Source organism: Vombatus ursinus, unplaced genomic scaffold (genome assembly GCF_900497805.2).
Source record: "Vombatus ursinus unplaced genomic scaffold, bare-nosed wombat genome assembly UNPS02006779.1, whole genome shotgun sequence".
Classification (NCBI taxonomy): Eukaryota; Metazoa; Chordata; class Mammalia; order Diprotodontia; family Vombatidae; genus Vombatus; species Vombatus ursinus.
In genome coordinates this window covers 4,087,721-4,100,888 of record NW_020946557.1, presented here as the reverse complement: position 1 = coordinate 4,100,888, position 13,168 = coordinate 4,087,721, and the positions used below count along the sequence as shown (strand labels likewise).

At 34.3% G+C, this 13,168-nt stretch overlaps 1 protein-coding gene across 1 annotated transcript in view; it reads left to right on the top strand.

Moving 5' to 3' along the window:
- HS3ST5 (heparan sulfate-glucosamine 3-sulfotransferase 5) overlaps nucleotides 1–13,168 on the top strand; it is a 304,691-nt gene that overhangs the window by 132,388 nt on the left and 159,135 nt on the right. The window contains exon 2 of the mRNA XM_027848672.1: nucleotides 1,966–2,160. The gene's annotated coding sequence lies outside the window, so the exon portion shown is untranslated. The remainder of the gene's footprint in view (nucleotides 1–1,965; nucleotides 2,161–13,168) is intronic.

Here is a 13,168-nt window from a genome sequence, read left to right as displayed (position 1 = left end):
ATAATGGTCTAGAGGCAGTAGTGAATAGAGTCCTAGGTTTGGAACATGGAAGATCTTGGTCCAAATGTCTCCTGTGACACTAATTCTTTGGGCAAGTCACAAACCTTCCATACTCTTCAGGCAAATAACTAACATATGTCATTATGTGTGTCATAGGTTATGATCTGGCTTGGTGGAAAGAAATGCTAAACTTAAAAAGTCACAAGTCACCACTGGTGGAGGGAGTTCCCTTTCCTTTTACACTGATAAAACCACATATCCTTCATCTACAGTATCTTAGCAGTGGCAAAAAGTGAATACCCCACCCTTTTCCTGCTACAACATAGGAACCCCTAATTAACAGCCTTGCTCCAAGTAGTCATTATCATTGCTATTACCTAACGTCCATTTAGCCACTTTTATTTCACATACCATTCTCTTCCAACACTGACATGCACATCTACTTGGAAACAATTCTTAGCATCATACATGAAGAGCCGGAAGGAAACTTAGAGGTCATCTAGGCCAACTCCCTTGTTTTACTAATGGGGAAATTGAGACCCAGAAGGGCTAAATGACTTGCCCATGGTCACACAATAAGTGAAAGAATCCATTTTCAATCTTAAGTCTTATTAGTACAAGTTTAGTGCTGCTTTCACTGCTTTGGATAGCAGCTCTCACTTAGGTTAAAGAGGAGCCTATAAACCACCTACTTCAATTACCACCTCTTTGACTTTGATTGGCCTTGACTTTACTAGCCAAGGGTACGTTACAGTTAGAGTACTTGTCCTGATTAATATAGATATTTTTGACTTTACATGAATTCAAATTATACAAATTTGACTTTACTAAAAGAATAATGAAAGAAATCCACATTCCAAAAAACAAACAAACAAACCTATGTTAACTGTGCTATGCAGTACTGTGCTCCCTCCAGTTCTGCTCCTCAGTTTGGTACTTTGCAGCCTTCTACCACCCCACTAGCACCACATACACACACACACACAAAAAACCTAAAAAAATCCTCCAAGTGAAAGCAGAAAGATTGCTACTGTGGACTGATTGGGTACTGGGCTTGAGACCTCCATCACGTAGAAAGCAGACCTTTGCCCCACTCAGCCCACCCACCCTCATGTCTGGACCCTGTGTATCTGTCTGTGTTCAGGTACCATGTGTCTGCACCACCACCCCAGCTCCCATCTTCTTCCTCTCCATTCCAGCCAGGTCCCCACGTCACTGGCCCCAGCCTCCTGCATATTCCTCTTTCTGCTACAAATCTTGTATTTATTGCAATCTATGTATTTCCCCAAATATGATGAGTAGCCAGATACTTGATTATCAGAAAAGATTTATTTTCCTCATCAGGCACTGTACCATCTCCTACATAGCTCATTCAGCAAAGATGCTACTATTGTTCTGTCTCAGTGTAAGAAATGAAGATGGATTTCAAAGGAAGTTACTCATGTTTACATATAATTATTGTAATAAACACTTCTGAAGTAGAAGAAAATACAGTTGCTATGTAAATACAGAAAGACTGAAGAAAATATTAGTTTATGTGCTTTATTTTTTTCTTATTTGGTACGGTATATCACTATCCCCTGTGACTGAAAAGTAAATTTTAAAATTCTAAATATTAGCCCTCTTGATTGATAAGAAACACTACACCAAAATACAGCAGTGGGATGTCAGAAATGACATTTGTGATCACACAACTGATGAAATACTTAGAGATAAATAGAAAAAAAAGTCTATTAAAGGATAATGACTTCAGTCCAGACCCTCTTTAGGTCAGCTTATCAATGAAATTTTGACCTAACTGGTAACTAATGAAATGTTAGAGGTAAAATGTTAAAAGGCAACTGTTATAAACCAAAAAAATGGACAAACCAACTTTAAATTCAGTTAATGAACTTCTCCAAAGTAGGTTCTATCCAGATTTCAGGTGACTAATGACTTAGGTTTTTGTTATTGTTGTTGTTTCAGACTCAACAAGTTGCTGGTTGCCCCAGCAGTGATGCCTCGGTTACTCAGCTGCATTCCTGGAGTCACTTCAGTAGTCTCCTAGGCAAATCTTGAAGCCTTTGGAATTAAAGACAGGATCCAAGAAATCCATTCTTCTTTGCATGTTCCCACGATATAGACGTGCAGGATTTTCCGAATGATCATACGAACACAAAGGTTAGTGAATTATGTAAATAACTCATTGTCTAAAGCGCCAAACTTCATTACAGTGAATACTTAGTGTATATTAATGACGTAGTCCCAGAGAGGAGAGGGTTATTGAATAGTGATCTTAGCATCATAGAAGAAAATGGCCCCATTTGTGCATTTACATAGAATGGTGAAAGAAAGATTAGCCTCCTAATAAAGTGATTTCTATCTGTCCACTAAGTTGAGGATACAACTGAATAAGGTAAAAACTGTATCTTTTAAAAAACTGTATCTGTTTTACTGAACTAGACCCCTCTGGTTGGGCCAACCTATCAACTTCCCTTTTAAACTGCTAATGTGGCCATCTAATTCCCAAATATTTTTATCTCCTTTTCAGTTAGATAATTGAGTCCTATCCAAAGAATCCGCCCAACTGATTATCCTGATTGTATCATCCCCTCACTAGTCTACCATACAGGGTGATTTTGTTTATTTAGACATTTAATATAATTAAATCTATTTCTGAAAGCAATTTTGACTAAACAACTGTGGTCCACATCACTCTGGCTGGGTAGGAGTGAACGAACACATTTTAGACAACCTAACTTTTGCCTCTTTGTTTGAAAACTCAGCCCTAAGTGCTGAGAGGATGGATTGTTAGTATGTGTAGTCTTCTCTTCACAGTAAAGGACTTACAAAGTGTGTGATATGCTTAGAGACATGCTATGATTCCATTCACTGAGAACAGTAAAGGCCATTTCTGCATACACCCTATTTGACTACCAATTGATTTTGTGTAAAGTTTCATGAGTAGAAGTGTTCTTTTCACTGTGGTCTAAATATGAACTGACTCATAACTAATAACTAAGTTGGAGCTCAGACTTGCAGTGACATCCTCCATGTTGAATGTGATGTTTGTTGTTATGGCAAATGATCTCATCAAGACCCTTTGATTGAATCACAGCCTTGTAGACATTATCTTCCTCTCAATTTACATATGCATCCCTATACATTTTATAATATATCTTGTTTCTACAGAATTAGGGGTCAGAAACTAATCTTCTCCAAAAGGGAATTGATATCCCTAAAGCACAAATTTATAGTAGTAGATAACATTTATAAAGTGCTTTAAGGTTTGCAAAGCACTTTACAAATATTCTCTCATTTTATCATCACAACAACCCTGGGATCTAGGTGATATTATTATCCTTATTTTACCAAAGAGGAAACTAAGGCAGTGAGAAGTTAAATGACTTACCTAGAGTCTAACATTTGCTGATAAGTATCTGAGGCTGGATTTGAACTTGGGTCTTGATGATTCCAAGTCTGATAATCCATCTATTGAGCAACTTTGGTGCACTTTTACAAGTAGCTACATCATTACAAATGGAGGGAGGAAACTGAATGCATCCCTGTTAGTACAATGATAAAATATATTTTACATATGTCTTTTTCAGCAATGAAAATGAATGATAATATAGCACTCAATTTATAATGCTGTCAGAAATATATACCAACTCCGATTACAAAGTGTTTTCAGACAAAACAGTATAGCATGGTAAACTCTGAGCAGCTTTTCACATACAGGTTTATTTTGACTTTTAAAATCCCAAATAAGTCTGTGTGACAATATTAAATGCAATTCTGCTGTATTTTTCAGTGTCAGGACTGTTTTTTCTTTTACTTTTCCTTCTCCAGAAAAGCAGATAGAATAGAGGTTGGGACAACATCTTCCCAAAAACAACATTCATTTTTTTTTCAGACTGTGTTCTTAATATATACCTCCCCAAAGAAAACTTATTAAGTAATTTGAGTGAATTTTATATGTTAGAGACTCCTTGACTGTCTAGTAAGTAAAATCTGTGGAAATATAAAAATGAGTCCTTTTTTAAAAAACAAAATTGATCACAATTTTAAAAAAAACACTTATATATGGGCATTTGGGTACTAATCTTTTCAACCTTTGAAATTTCCATATGTAGATAAAGAAAATCCTTCTTGGACAGAGATCTGTAGGTATGAGGTGCTAAACATGGATAAGTTTAAATTTAACTTAATGAATATTTATTAAATTTAGAATATACAAAATTTCAGAAACTGTTTGGAAGAAGGGTTATGGAAGATGTAAGACTGCTTCCTTCTAGGAATTTGTAATCTAGATTAAATACAGTTGACATATAGAGAATATGGCTCAAAGTCCAGTTCAAATATACAGAAGAAAGTTCATAGATCATATGTGCATTGCTGTCAGGTAAACTCAATCTATCTTTGAAAGATTTGGAAACTAAGAAAGTAAGGTCAGCTCTTGGGCAAGGCCATTTTTGCTATGGTTGTACACTGAAGAATATATTCCATTGGAGCCCATAACTATATTTTTGGTATATTTGTATCCTAAAGATTTCTCTATGGATAAAAATACATAAAGGAGGATAATAATCTCTGTCTGGTTACTCCTTATAAAAGTTATAGTCAGTCAAGTGGAAAGTTCATTTTCTTGTATCTTGAGAATGTTGGAAAATTGGATAAAGAATTGAGTTTGTCATCTTTTCTTGAATGCTAAGTTGAAGCCTGAGGAAAGAAATTATGCTTTCAAAGTGAACTTTACCAGAGAGGAATTTTTTAATTCTTTCATCCAAAAGCTAATGAAAAGATTCATATTGCATCTACTTCTCTCAATGTTTTTGGAAGTTGCATACTCTCTCTCTCTCTCTCTCTCTCCTTCCCCTCCCTCAATATTACATATATATATAATATGTATATATATATATATATATATGTATATACACACACACACACATACATACCCATCATATATATATATATATATATATATATATTATCAGATATATAGTTGGTATCTTTGTGAATAGAAGCTATCATTGCAAATGTATTATAACTTTCATTGAGAGAACAAATTAAACACTGGGTGAACTGAACTGATAGTCAAAAAGAATAAATGTTGCCTCCCCATTGGTTTAGAAGTACCTTGGAATCTTTCTAATGACACTGAGCTGAAGGGAAGTCTGGCATAGTGGAAGGGGCATTGAATTTAGAATCCAAAGACTTCAGTTCAAATATCAGCTCTGGCATTTACTACTCATGGGATCATAAGCAAGAATGTCATCTCTCTGGGACTTAGTTTTCTCATCTGTAAAATGATGAGATTTAACTAAGTGACTTCTACACTATCTTCCTGCCCTAAAACTATGATCATATAACTTAATCTCTTTCCACATCTGTAAAATAAGGGGGATTAGAATAGGTCATCTATAAGGTCTCTTTCCAACTTTAAATTCTTTAATCCTAGAATTATTAAAAGAAAGTAAATTAAGTTCAGTATATTCTGTTTAAGAAGGCCTAGAATTATATCATACATTTTTTATTTTAATTTTTAAATAAAGCTAAATAGGAATCACAAAGATCCTATAGATTGGTCAGCTAGGTAGCTCAGTGGATAGAGTTCCTGAGTTCAGATCTGTCCTTACTGGCTATGTGCTCCTGGGCAAGTCATTTAACCCTGTTTGCCTCAGTTTCCTCATCTATAAAATGAGTTGGAGAAGGAAAGGGCAAACCACTCCAGTATCTAGTTGACAAATACCTCACAAGACAGGACCTAATGAGGCAATACTTGTAAAGCACTTAGCACAGTGCCTACATGTAATAGATTGTTGTTGTTCAGTTGTTTAAGTCATGTCCAACTCTTTGTGACCCCATATGGGGTTTTCTTGGCAAAGATGCTGGAATGGTTTGCCATAATTATATTATACTGATATATTATGTTTATTTTGAGATGTATTTCTTAAAAGTCATTTGTTATACATTATAATAAAAGACTGAAATCACAAAGTTTTCCTTTTCATTAATCAAAGATAATTTTAAATTATTATGATCAATTACTTGGAAAGATTCTTGTGCTAGATGATTCCAATGAAATATCAAGAATTCTCTAACTCTAATTGTTTATTTCATTTAAAGGATAATTTCACATGTTTGGTTACATTAGTGTTAATTTGCTTTTGTTCTTTCAAATCTCCTGTGGAACATATGGTTAGTCTCACCATTATTACTACCAGCTGTGGTTGGCCTGTGATTTTGTTCATTCTGTCTAAATTCCAAAGCAATTAGCTCTTTAGTTTAATGACAATATTTGTTAATCGGTTTTGGGGGCCAAATTCTACTGTTGGATGGTGGGTGGTGAATCTAAAGATAGACTATGACCCTTATGTTCCAAAGTATAATCTGTGAAATTTGAACTTTAGAAAAAAAAAAGACTTTTCTAATTTCTTGCTGGAAAATGTGAAATCATTCTGCTTTTTGTGGAAGTTTCTTCACTGTTTTAAAACCCAATAAAGGAAAATATCCATTTACAAGATAACTAAGTTCCTTAAAGGTTCCTTGATAAAAATATTCTGAATCATATTCATTAGGTTAAAAAATTCATAGATGAAATATATGGAATTAAATAGGCCCTACCTGACCAGTGTTGTGTGTTTGTGGCTGTCTAATTTTGTTATGAATCTTAACTAGAAATCTACTTAATAAAATGAATCATTTACAACCTTTTGATTTTGAATTGTTTCATTCTACCAAAAGAACATTGGACATTATATAGTAGAAATAGTCATGAATTTGCAATTAAAAGGCTTGGGTTGTAATTTTAATTGTGACACCAAACCTATGTGGCTTTCAGCAAGTTACCTAAAATAATTTCTCGTAACTTGAGTTTCTTTATCTCTAAAGTGATGGGTTTGAGTTTGAACCGGGTAATAGCTAACATTTACTAGATCTAAAATTTCTGTGACCATGACAGACTTTGAAAGAATCAGGGCTTGTAATAATCAAGATGCTAAATACCATAAATATAATGACAAGTTAAGGAGAATAAACCAAAGATAGGTTCATTGAAAGGTGTTTGAAGTTTTCAGAACTTTACTTTGATGATTGGGCATTGTAGCCCAGAGAAGAGAAAATGAAGAGTGGTCTTGACAATTGTCTTCAAGGGGTGATGTTTGAAGGTTTGAAGAGGGAATAGACTTATTCTTTGTTACTTTGGAGACAAAATAAGGACTCGTGGGGATGTGGAATAGATGTTGGTACAATATCGGCATAATAATAGTTTATACTTCTATAGCATATCACAATTTACAAAAACATTCCTTACGATAACCATGTGAGTTAGCTTGTATAAATGTTTTCCCTATTCTTACTCAACTAACAAGGAGCAGAGACAGGCCTCAAACCCAGTTCTAATTCCAAGTATACAGATTGATCCACTATACCACACTGTCTCCCTTAAAGGAACTTTCAATTACAATTGTCCAATGATGAAATAGGCTACCTTGGAGAGACATTGTGTTCTCCAAGAGGCACCTCACACCTAAAAGGGTATGATGGTACCAATGTCAGACAGTGTTATAGAGCAGAAGTATAAGGTATATAGTGAGAAGATCTGGGCTTAAATCCTGGGTCAACCATTTAACCACCTAATCTTTCTGAGCCTCAATTTCCCCATGTATAAAATGTGCTTAATGGTGCTTGAATTACCCATCTTACAAGATTGTTTCAATGAGAGCAAAGTTTCTTTGTAAACTACAAAGCACTATAGAACAGATGAGGTGCTTTATTATAAATATTATTGTGATACATGGTAATAATGAGATACTAGATATACATAGATGTGTGTGTGTGCTGTCTTTCTTTCGTTTAGTAACTTGATTTGAACATGTTTTGGTTCCTCAAGCTGAGACATGATGCTTCTGCAGAGCAGGAACAGACTTTAGGAACCGAACTTTTCAATCCCAAAAGGTCTGAAGACCATTTAATTGTATTTGTATGACTTTTGCCTTGTGCATTGAAACACCTCCTGACTATCAGCTAATTGTTATTGCTTTCATTCATTTCTACAGATAATTACAAAAGCAACTTTGCTTCATCAGATGGTGGGCCCATAGGCACTGATGAGAAGTTACTTCCTTTGTCTTGTGGCTGGATAAATCACTAATCCCTCTAAAATCTGGGAGCTTTGAGACAAATGACTGAACTTCAGGGCTCTTATCTACTTGGAATACTTGGAGATAATTAGATCTTTTTATTGACAGCTTGAAGATGAACTCACTGCTTTATCAGATTCCATTATCAACCTAGCCAAAAATATGGGACCACATTTACAGATAAGATAATAGGCCTATTGAGGTCAATTATGCTGGGGATGATTTTAGACACATAGAAAAAGTATTGGGCTAGTCCATTGACAGATAATATTCTCATCTTTTTTATTCTGAATCTACGAAGTTATCATTCCAAATTCTTTTTTGAGTAAAATACATGTGAGCTATTGTGGGGATGCAAAGCCTCTATAAAATACTGTCTTGTCCCTCCACAATCTTACAGTCTAGTTTAGATTCAGTTTTCTTTGCGATTGAATTGATGAACTAATGCTTACCTTTCCATCAGACTCAGTGATTGGTTAGCACACAAGTAGACTGTAATTACTTCAAATTGCTTTAAGAAAATAAACCTGAGAATTTTTCTACTCTGTTTTTACTGTGTTGGTTTTTTTTTTAATCCTCACCTTCCAGTTTTTACAAAGTAAGACACTTGACAAATTTAATTCATTTTAAAGATAAAGTAGTTTTCTAGTAGGTCAATGGGGAACCACCTACTATGAAATAATTGGTTTCTGGATTGGTTGGGAACTGGACCTGGTGTGGGGAGCATCCAGTGAAGAACTAGCAGTACAGATAAACACATTTTCTGCAACTCATAGTCTGAGAGAGTTGCCTAGGGCACCAAGAGGTCACATAGTAAGTGTGTGTAAGAAACTAGACTTGAACCCATGTCTTTCTAGCTCTGAGGCTTGCTTTATCAGTAAATAATTAAGTACATAAAAATTATAAACAAATCGATTTTTTCTTCATTGTGATTAAGAGGTGAATAAAAAGCTGCTTCTATCTGAGAGAGGGGAAGATGAAGTATATGGTAGTAGCTTTCATTGACCCAGGCATTTTATTCAGGAAAGTGATTTAAAGGAAGGTAGGAAATCTTTCTCCTCCCCCCAAAACAGGTATTTTAAACAGCAGGATGTAATTTCAGACTATTTGCAGTCAAGAGGTTTCTGCTGAGCAAAAATGCTCATTCAATTTAGGAATGCAGATTATAATAATTTTCCTATCTTCCTCGCAGCAGGTTTTCTGCCATCATTTTGCAGACTCATAACTTCTGATATGATATAACTAGGTGATTTTGGTTCCAGGTGACACAAACTTCAAGCACATTCATATTAGATCAAATTAGTTATGATGCAAAATTGCTTAGTTTTACCCAGTGAAATGGAAGACAGTTGAGTTGCTTTACTAATGTAGGGCATGTTTGTAATATATGCAAAGTAGTTTGTGATAACAAACTTCGCAGAATGAAAAATGAGGGAAAGAAAGCTTGATTTCTGGCTGAAATTGTCAAGAGACTCATATGTGTATGCATATGACTGCTACTGAAAATAAAAAAGAAAAGCATCCAAAAAAGTTGACCTTTAGACTGTTAACTATACACATTTTGACTGATAATGATAGATGTTAAAAATACATATGCACATGTATATGTACTATATATACATATGTGGGGGGTGTATGTATATATACATATACATATGCATGCATGTATATTGATCGATAGACAGCAAAGAGACAGAATTCCATACTGGCTAAAGAACTAGCCTAGGAGCCAGGGAGAACTGAGTTCAAGTCCCACCTCTGATTCATAGGATTGGGTCACTTAAACTGGACAAATCACCTCTAAAATAGAAGCATCAAATCAGTGCCGCCAAAAAAAGTTCCTGTGTGGGCTGACTATATAAAAATATAATTAGGAAATGTTTAAGAAAATAAATAAAAATATAATACAACATAGATGATGTTAATTTGTGGTTTTCTGGGTGAATATATCTCCTGTAGGATCCGTATTTTTTTTTCATTTGACACCACTGCTCTAAGACCATGAATTGCTGAACCACTGTAGGTCTGCATTCATAGAGATAGTTTCTTCAGCTAGACAGAGAATTTTCTATAATAGTTATTGTACAGATATAGACAAAAAGAAAAAGAAAGTGCTAACTTTTATGGTGGCAGCAATATAAATGTTTTAGGTGATGTTAATTTCTTGTTTCCCTGTCACTCCTACTCTCTTTCTATTAGACCCTGACCAGCAAAATGTAGGGTGTGATGCTTTTACGTTGTTTAGAGAATTGAGATCTTCAAGCTTTTATTCCATTGTCTATCTTCTGTGATTGGATTAATCTCATCTTTGGGGGTTTATATCTATATCTTTGGGGGATTATAGAGGCTATGTAACATAGCATTTAACATATACATATATATTAATCAGGGGAACAAATATATTATAAAGATTGTAGTTTTGCATTATTACCTAACCACTCTACTTCCTTTTCTCATGATACATTAAAAAATGCAATCATACATGAGGATTTCAGCAAGATATTGGATAAAATATTTTATGTTCTCCATATGGACAATATGGAAATATGTAGATAGAATGATGATGCAATTGAATGGATTTACAATGAGTTGATTTACAATGAGTATAAGCTCAACTCATAAAGCACTGCTTTGAGGTCAGTCTGTAAGTGATTGACCTCATTTTATAGATAAAGAAAATCAGAGCAGGAAGACTTAAGTAAACTGCCCCAAACCACAGAGGGGAAGACAATGTCTGAACTACCCTAAGATTACCAACTGTTCTGATCCCTATTTCCAGATTCAGGCCACTAATCCAATTCACTTGCCCTAGAAGTCTGCCTTATAAGAATGGGGTTATATATGTGCAGTGAGAACAAGTGCATTTTTATCCTGTCTAATAAGCACTGCCAAACCTGATGGATGGAATTTTGTAAGAGGGAGCCTAAGTATCCAACTGAGCCCAATGTCCAAAAGAAATACTTATAGCAATTTATTTTTTCCACTAGGTACAATAATTGTAACCCAAGCATCAAAACCCAAACCTTATCTAATGGTGTCATGCATTCTGGAGCAATTTGTTCAGACACCTTAGGCAGAATTGTTTCTAGATCCAATGACATTGTCAAATAATATGAATGAGGGTCAGAGTCCAAATGGAGATATTATTACAGAGATACTCTAGTGACAGGAAGGATAGCTCCCTCAGTGAGAGCCCAGTACAATGTGAATTTGAAAAGTGATTTCCAACTATGAGTCTAATTATTTGATATCTTTTCCATGTGCTCCCCTAAAAAATACATCTAAGTTTACATTATATAGCATTAAAATTTTTTAGGGCATTTTATTGGAAGTATGGTCTATAGAAGATAGAGACTTTCAAAGGATAACAGTATAGAATTTTCAAAGGCAGCAAATGTTTTTCTCCTATATTACCACTTCAGATTTTTTTTTCATCTATGTCCTCTAGATTTCATGGACAATTACTGCTTATGCTAGTATCAATGTATCTTATAATCTCTTTTTGTAATTCATGTAATAAGAGGTGCTCTGGCATCACAGAGAGCAAGCTTCAGGGTACACAAGACAAGAGTTCAAGTGCTGTTTCTGTTACATACTGGCTACATGACTCTGGTCAAGTCACTTAATCCCCTAGTTCCCAGACAACTACCTAAGACTATAACTTGCAGCTCCTCGTTGATAAATTTCTTCATAAGGAGTTCCCAAACTGACGAAATAAAAATATATACAAAAATTAATTAACAGATAGGTATTATATAGAAAAAGCTCTAAATGATTATATGAAGAAAGATAGAATAATTTTAAAATTTTTAATTGTCAATGTAGCAATGTTTGCAAATAAACTAGGGTTGAAAGGAAACTTTCTTGCCCTAGAAATTTTGGGTATAGTTTCTGTTTAGTTCTAAGTATGAGAAATGAAATAATAAATTGGACTCTTACTAATTGGCATTAAATTTGTGCACTTTTGAATACAACTGCAAAAATTATTCACATGTAGAAAGTATATGCAATGGCAATGCCAGGAACTTTTAACTGTCAGTATCCAAGAAAATGTTTCCATTTAAAATCAATGAGTGTTCAGACTCTAACGGGATAAGCAAATTAGTGATAAATCTAAGTAGGTAAAATTTTTCTTATCTTGACTGAATGTACAGTTATGTAACACCACTATTAAGGGTGCTGTTGCTTTTGCTCAGTTCTTTAAGTTGTGTCTGACGCCATTTGAGGTTTTCTTGGTAAAGATACTGGAGTGGTTTGCCATTTCCTTCTCCAGCTCATTTTACAGATGAGGAAGCTGAGGCAGACGGGGTTAAGTCTTAGGGTCACATAAACTATAACAAGACTAAACAGGACTAAAACAAGAATTCAGAAACTTTGGTGGGAAAGATAATAAACCTAAATGAAAAATAGTTTTTCCAGCAAATTATATTGGAGTGGAACAATGCTATGCAAAAAAAATAATAAAGGAAAATGTAAAATAAAGTTTGGGTGGGCCTAGAGAATTTGAAATAATGCCCTATGTATAGAAATTTGTTCTCCATATACAGGTCATAGATGTTTGTAAAATAAATGGACTAATGAAGTAATGGTTTCATTAAAATTCATGCATTTTCTAGGACTGTTTTTATTTTCATATACCGATAATATACCTTAAAACATTTTCTTCTCATTTTTTTTTTCTTTTCAAATGTGTCTTAAATTTATTAGCTCTTTGACATATCTATATATCATGGCATTAGAGTTGGAGTTTCCCATTTCATAAAGCCAAGTTATTATGTGTAATTTAGGCTATATTTTGATACTTGAATGGATCCATGATCTGACATTTGAAATCATTTGACTGATACAGATTTCAACCTTATATCTTCTTGGATTTTTCTCTATATTTTCTTATTAATTCTGCATAGGGGATTAGTTAAACTAACTGGACTCCTTTCTTTGTCTTTCTCTCTTCCTCATCTTCTATCTCCCTCTGACTTTGTTATATGCATAGTATATTATGTAACATAGCATTTAACATATACATATATATTAATCAGGGGAAC